General features: G+C 41.9%; 1 non-coding gene across 1 annotated transcript; it reads right to left on the bottom strand.

Moving 5' to 3' along the window:
- Positions 1–460: 460 nt before the first annotated feature.
- On the bottom strand, positions 461–566 carry LOC118491938. Its single transcript, XR_004892383.1, has one exon. It is a non-coding gene; the product is annotated as a small nucleolar RNA R71 (small nucleolar RNA).
- Between the last annotated feature and the right edge of the window lie 6,812 nt (positions 567–7,378).

Genomic DNA, 7,378 nt, shown 5'->3' with positions numbered 1-7,378 from the left:
CAACCAATCGTACCACAAGGGCCCATGCAAAGGCCAATGGGTCAAGTTCGTCCAAGAGGTCGATTTGGTGTGCCAAGGAGGCATCTTAGGGAAAATGCAAGGGGAATTGAAGCACATTTTAGACCGGTGATAACGCACAATCCTTCACCGGTGGTTATTCCTCATAACAACCAAGGGAGAACTTTTGAAGTAAGAACTAATTCGTTACAAAGTTTGCCGAAATATAAGGGGCTAGCAACGGAGGAGCCTTATTTCCATTTGGAGGCCTATGACTCAATTTGCAATACTCTTGGGAGTCAAGGTTTTTCGGCCGATGATATCAAGTTGGTGCTATTTCAATTTTCTTTGGAGGACAAGGCAAAGAAGTGGTTCTACACTTTGCCTTCAGCATCTATTTATACTTGGGCGGAGATGCAACAAACATTCTTAGACGAATTCTATACCGCCCAAAAGACCAATGATGCGAGAAAAGGATTGAGGAGCTTTCAACAACAACAAGGCGAAATGTTCCATGAAGCATTCGAGCGTTTGAACATGATGATTAAAAATTGTCCACACCATGGGATTGAGCTTTGGGAGTTAATGAACGCTTTTCATGAAGGGCTGTGTGCCGAAGATGCACGAGATTTGATGTCCATCACAAATGGAACTTTTGGCACAAATTATGAGCATGAGGATTGGGAATTTTTGGAACAAATGGCGATCACCTCAAAGAGAAAGGCTCAAGCTTCAAGGAGAGCACGACCGGCCGTTACTCGAACACAAGTGCACGCGGTTGATGACGGTAATATACAAACTTCTAATCAAATTTATGATGTTTGTGCATTGTGTAATGAAATAGGTCATGCGGCGGAAAATTGCCAAGGAATGGTTGAAGGGCAATTTGAAGAAGTTCATGCCATTCAAGGTCAAGGAGGGGGTGGTAGAAATTACAACATGAATTCTAACACTTATCACCCCGGGTTGAGAAATCATCCGAATTTTCGTTATGGGAACCCTTCGAATCAATCAAACCCGAACTTTCAAGGTAGCCAAGGGAATTATGGTTCGCGCCAACCTTACAATAATCAAGGTGGATATAGAGGTGGGAACAACCAAGGATACCAAAGGCAATACCAAGCGGGTCAAGAAAAAGGGGGGTCTTCGGGTGGAAATGAAATGATGGAAATGTTGAAGTGTATGCAAGCGGAGATGCAAAAGAGAAACCAAATGGATGACGCACGCATACAAAAGGATGAGGCGCGAGACAAAGCAATCCAAACTTTGACCACTCAAATGGGTCAACTTGCAACCGAAGTGTCCGAATTGAAGAAGGGTAAAGGTCAATTACCAAGCGACACTAAGGTAAATCCATCTCACGGTACGTCAAGAGGTAACAATGTTAATATTCATCATGTGAGTGTTTTGAGAAGTGGGAAAGAGTATAAAACCAATCCTTCACCGGATTTGGTTGAAGGTGTGGTTGAGGATATAACGGGTCAAGAAAGTGAGGAAGAAAACGAACCACCCATTGTTTCTTCTAAAAAACCCAATTTTGAAAAACCCGAAATTATTAAAGAAAAAGAAAAAGTAAATGAGGGTGAGGGGTCTAGTGAAGTACCGTTTCCTTCGGCTTTATTAGACCCGGGTAGAAAAAATTTTATTTCAAAACGGGGTCCTCAAAAAGAGGAAATGTGGGAGGTATTCAAACAGGTTAAAATTAATCTTCCTTTGCTTGAAGCTATTAAACAGGTACCCGCTTACGCCAAATTTCTAAAGGAATTGTGTACTCAAAAGAGGCAACAAAAAGTGCCTAAATTGGTAGATTTGACGGAGCGGGTAAGTGCGGTATTGAAAGGTGACCTTCCTCCTAAGTTACAAGATCCGGGAACGCCTTTAATAAATATTCAAGTTGGAAATTTTCAAACTACGAGGGCATTATTGGATCTTGGAGCCGGAGTAAGTATCCTACCGGGGGGTTATATGACCAATACGATTTTGGTCCATTGAAGCGGGTTGAGACAACGGTTGTATTAGCCGACTTGTCTCATAAACTTCCCCGGGGTATCGTACGGGATGTTATAGTTAAAGTTGATGAATTTTATTATCCCGTTGATTTCCTTGTGCTAGATTACTCATCCGCGGACCCAATTCAACAACAAAATGTTATTTTGGGTCGGCCATTTTTGAACACCGCACATGCTATTATTGATTGTCGCTATGGCACAGTTGACATGACATTCGGAAATAGAAAAATGAGGTTGAATGTTTTTACTAACGGTACTAATGTGTATGGTGAGGAGTGTTTCTTGGCAGATTTTATAGATGGCTATGACCCGAAGGTGTTCGAAGAAGAAATTTTGGGTTCTTGTGTTTGTGATATGTCTTTGCAGGTTCATACATGCGAGTTAGAGGTTGAAGAGAAGGAGCAAGAAGCTCTCGCGGTGAAGGAAGGAAGTCCACCATGGACTTACCAAACGGATACATTACCGGTGGAAATCGATTCGGGCACCAAGCCTTCTTTGGAAAGTCCACCAAGTGTGGAGTTGAAGGAGCTACCAAAGCACCTAAAGTATGCATTTTTGGGGGAAAATGATACCTTACCGGTAATCATTGCTTCCAACTTGGAGGTAGCTCAAGAGGAAGAATTGATGCGGGTGTTGAAGGCTCATAAGGCGGCAATTGGGTGGACGATAGCCGATTTAAAAGGCATTAGTCCATCAATTGTGATGCACAAGATTATTACAAGCGAGGATGCGAAGCCGACCCGTGAAACACAAAGAAGGTTAAATCCGAATTTGAGAGAGGTGGTGAAGAAAGAAGTCATCAAGTGGTTGGATGCGGGGATCATTTACCCCATTTCGGATAGTGCATGGGTAAGTCCGACACAGGTAGTGCCTAAAAAATCCGGTATCCAAGTAGTGAAAGATGAACAAGGTGAGCAAATCGCCACCCGTCCGGTAACCGGGTGGCGAGTGTGTATTGATTATCGCAAATTAAACGCGGCTACCTCAAAAGACCATTTCCCGTTACCCTTCATTGACCAAATAATTGAAAAACTTTCCGGTCAAAAATATTATTGCTTTTTGGATGGGTATTCGGGATATAATCAAATTGCTATTCACCCGGACGACCAACACAAAACCACGTTTACATGTCCATATGGTACATTTGCTTTTCGGCGAATGCCATTTGGATTATGTAACGCCCCCGCCACGTTCCAAAGATGTATGATGAGTATATTTTCGGATATGGTCGGGGAGTCTCTTGAAGTGTTTATGGACGATTTTTCCATTTTTGGTCCAAGTTTTGACTCTTGTCTTAATGAATTAGAAAAAGTTTTAAAAAGGTGTGTTGAGACAAACTTGGTACTAAGTTGGGAAAAGAGCCATTTTATGGTTCAAGAGGGTATTGTTTTGGGGCATGTCATTTCGGACCGGGGGATGGAGGTAGACAAAGCAAAGATTCGGGTAATTTCATCTTTACCCCCACCAAAGAATGTAAAGGGGGTGAGATCTTTTTTGGGACATGCGGGATTTTATCGAAGGTTTATTAAAGGCTTTAGTGTAATCACAAAACCTTTATGTAACTTATTATTAAAAGATGTTCCATTTGATTTTACTGATGAATGTTTGCAAGCGTTTCATGTGTTGAAGGAACAGTTGGTGAAGGCTCCCATTTTGCAACCACCGGATTGGTCAAAGCCGTTCGAGATTATGTGTGATGCTAGTGACACGACCATTGGAGCGGTTTTGGGGCAAAGGGTAGATAAAAAGCCGGTGGTGATATACTATGCAAGCAAAACATTGTCCGAGGCGCAACTTAACTACACCACAACCGAGAAAGAATTACTAGCAGTGGTGTATGCCTTGGACAAGTTTCGATCTTATATTTGGGGAAGCAAGGTGATAGTGTATTCGGATCATAGCGCGGTCCGATACTTGATGGAAAAGAAGGATGCAAAGCCCCGGTTGATTCGTTGGGTGCTTTTACTACAAGAATTCGATCTTGAGATTCGGGACAAAAAGGGATGTGAAAATGTTGTTGCGGATCATTTGTCCCGAATCCCGTTGGAAGGTGTTGATGACCCAAGTGAAATCAATGAACGGTTTCCCGATGAGCACTTGTTAGCCGTCTCTACTTATGTTGCACCTTGGTATGCCCATTACGTTAATTATTTGGCTAAGGGTGCAATGCCAAATCATTGGACTAGGAAGAGACGACAACAATTTCTTAGTCAAGTGAAGCAATACATATGGGATGAACCCGACTTGTTCAAAATCGGGGCCGATCAAGTGATACGAAGATGTGTTCCCGAAACGGAAGTTCTAGAGATTTTGATTCATGCTCATTCATCGGCGTGTGGTGGGCATTTTAGTGGGAACAAGACGGGTTATCGGGTGTTATCTAGTGGGTTTTATTGGCCCACGATTTTCAAGGATTCTTGTGAGTATGCCCGGAATTGCATCAATTGTCAAAGAATGGGAAGTATTTCGAAACGTGATGAAATGCCGTTAAACCCGATTTTGGTAGTAGAAGTATTTGATGTTTGGGGAATTGACTTTATGGGTCCTTTCCCAAACTCAAATGGGTTTTTATACATTTTGGTGGCGGTCGATTACGTGTCGAAATGGATTGAAGCTATTGCCACAAGGACCAATGATCACTCCGTTGTATGTAAGTTTGTGCAATCTAATATTTTTGCTCGTTTTGGTGTGCCTAGGGTGATAATAAGTGATGGCGGGTCGCATTTCAAGAATTTCAATTTTGGGAAGTTGCTCAAGAGATACAATGTGAACCACCGCGTTGCTACACCATACCACCCGCAAACGAGTGGTCAAGTCGAAGTTTCTAACCGGCAAATTAAAGAGATTTTAATGAAGACGGTGAGAACGGATCGGAAGGATTGGTCAAGCAAGCTTGACGATGCGTTGTGGGCCTATCGAACGGCTTACAAAACTCCACTTGATACCACTCCTTATCGGATGGTTTATGGGAAAGGATGTCACTTGCCTATGGAGTTGGCACACCGGGCGTATTGGGCAATTAAAACGGTAAACGCAAACTACGATGAAGCGGGTCGGGCGAGAAAGCTTCAATTGAATGAAATAGAGGAAATAAGAGATCAAGCCTATGAGTGTGCATCCGCATACAAAGACAAACTTAAAAAAGTTCATGATGCGAAGATAAAGAAAAAGAACTTTGAAGTGGGTCAGAAGGTGTGGTTGTATAATTCAAGGTTGAAATTGTTTGCGGGGAAACTAAAAAGCAAGTGGATGGGTCCTTACGTTGTCCGAAGAGTGGGAAGGTTCGGAGATGTTGATATTCAAGACGAACGAACAAACAAGCAACAAACGGTTAACGGGCATCGCCTCAAACCGTACTTGGAAGGGAATGATATCAACAATCTTGAGCTAGATAAGGTGGGCTACATTTTACGCCCAGTGGATGATGAGGAAACGTGAAAGAGGCCCAGGTTTGGTACTTGTAAATATTTAGTGTAGTTTATTTCGTTTCGTATAAATCTCGTTCAAAGCCGGTGTTCGAAACAAGTGTGGGGAAATTTTCACGAATTTCCCGAACATAGTGTTGAGGACAACACGGGTTTTTAACGGGGGGTAGGGTAAAATTTATGTTTTTCTTAAAGTCATAAAACTTATAAAAAAAAATAAATAAATAAATAAATATATATATATAATTAAAAACAAGTTTTTTCCAGCCCCCTGAGCCCAGTACTCACCGTAAGCTACGGTGGGGGGGCCGTAGCTTACGGTGGCCTCTCATCCAAAATAAGCTTACGGCATCGAGCCCCTGTCTTACGGCGTGTAATTTTTTGCCAGTGATTGCCGTAAGCTACGGCTATGTGCCGTAGCGTACGGCACCGAGTGAAGTTTTGGGTCTGGTTCAGATCGTGATTATATATATATATATATATATATAAAAAAAAAACAACAAATCCGAAAATTTAACAAAAATAATAATAAAACTTCAACCCCAACCACACATCTTCTTTATTCACCCCCAACCACAACTTCTCTTTTCTTCTTCTTCTTCTTCTTCTTCACTTCACTTAGAAACCCTAACTTCACACTTTCATAACTTTCTCAAAACAAGTCCGATTTCGGTGATTCTTGGGTCTATTTTGGGTGGAATTTCACAAGGAATTCAGATTTAGTACTGAATATTGAAGATTCCTTAGTTTTCTGGGTCGAATTTCAAACCCTAGGTGCCGAAAATTTGGGTCTTTTTGTGGGTTTTTGTGTGAACTTCAAGCTTTAGTGATTCTCATCTTCTACAACACCAAGGTATGCAATTTTTGTTCATTCTTTGAAGTACATTGAGGTTTGTAAGTTTCCATCATGTTTTTACTTACACACTTGCTTGTATGAGATAGATGATAGAATTTGTAAACCATTGATTGTTATTAGTATAAATGTGTTGATGTTTTATAAAACTTTGTTGGAAAATTCTGATTTTAGGAGACATCATGCCAAAATTTTGTTTGAAGAAATAAAAATTTTTGGGTTTTTGCACATTTATATCTATAACATGAAGCAAGTGTGGGGAAGATGGAATAAAAATAACTAACTTGAATTGTTTGTTTGGTTGTGAATGTGTGTAGGTATGGCGTCTAGGAAAGGAAAGGGAATTGCAAGTTCTTCCCAAGGGGATGCGGCACAACAGAAAAGGAGGAAATTGGCTCGGATTGGTGACCCGGATTCGGAGGAGGATGCACCGCCAAGGGGGCCAAAACCGGATTGGACATCCGGTTCATTGTTAGACCAACCCGCGGAATGGAGAGAGGATCTTTTTCACGAACAAATGAACAAGCTAAAACAACGGGGAGAAGCGTTTATTTGTGAAAAAGAAATCCGGGAGGCGGATTTTTCCCCGTTTGGGATCATCGCCAAGTTTAACGCGTTGGGTTGGGGAGCGGCCACAAAATGCTATGATGGTGAGACGAAGAAAATGTATGACAAGCAAATTCAAGAGTGGGTGGCATCACTCGAATGTCCCCCATTCAAGGCTCCGAACAAGATGCGGTTAGTTGGGAAGTGTAATGGTGTGAAAGTGGAAATGTCATATGATTCTTTGCGCCGGGTGGCAAAGTTTGATGATGGGCCGGCCAATGAATATATCTACCCGAGTCTTAGGGATCTTTATCATGAGCCCGCGAAACATGAACAATGGCAAGCCATGCTTGATTACCTTTTCCTTCCGGGCACAACACATGGGAAGTTATATAGAAGAAATTTAAGGATGGAAGCGAAGTTGTTATTGACGTTGTGCATGTACAATGTCATGCCAAGGCGGGGTGACAAGATGGAGGTGCGGTTTCAAGAAGTACCAGTTTTGTATATGTTGATGAATGGGTCACCCAAGGTTCCTTTCCGATTTT

Source organism: Helianthus annuus, chromosome 4 (genome assembly GCF_002127325.2).
Source record: "Helianthus annuus cultivar XRQ/B chromosome 4, HanXRQr2.0-SUNRISE, whole genome shotgun sequence".
Classification (NCBI taxonomy): Eukaryota; Viridiplantae; Streptophyta; class Magnoliopsida; order Asterales; family Asteraceae; genus Helianthus; species Helianthus annuus.
The sequence above is the reverse complement of the archived record's forward strand: the minus strand, read 5'-3'. Positions and strand labels throughout refer to the sequence as shown.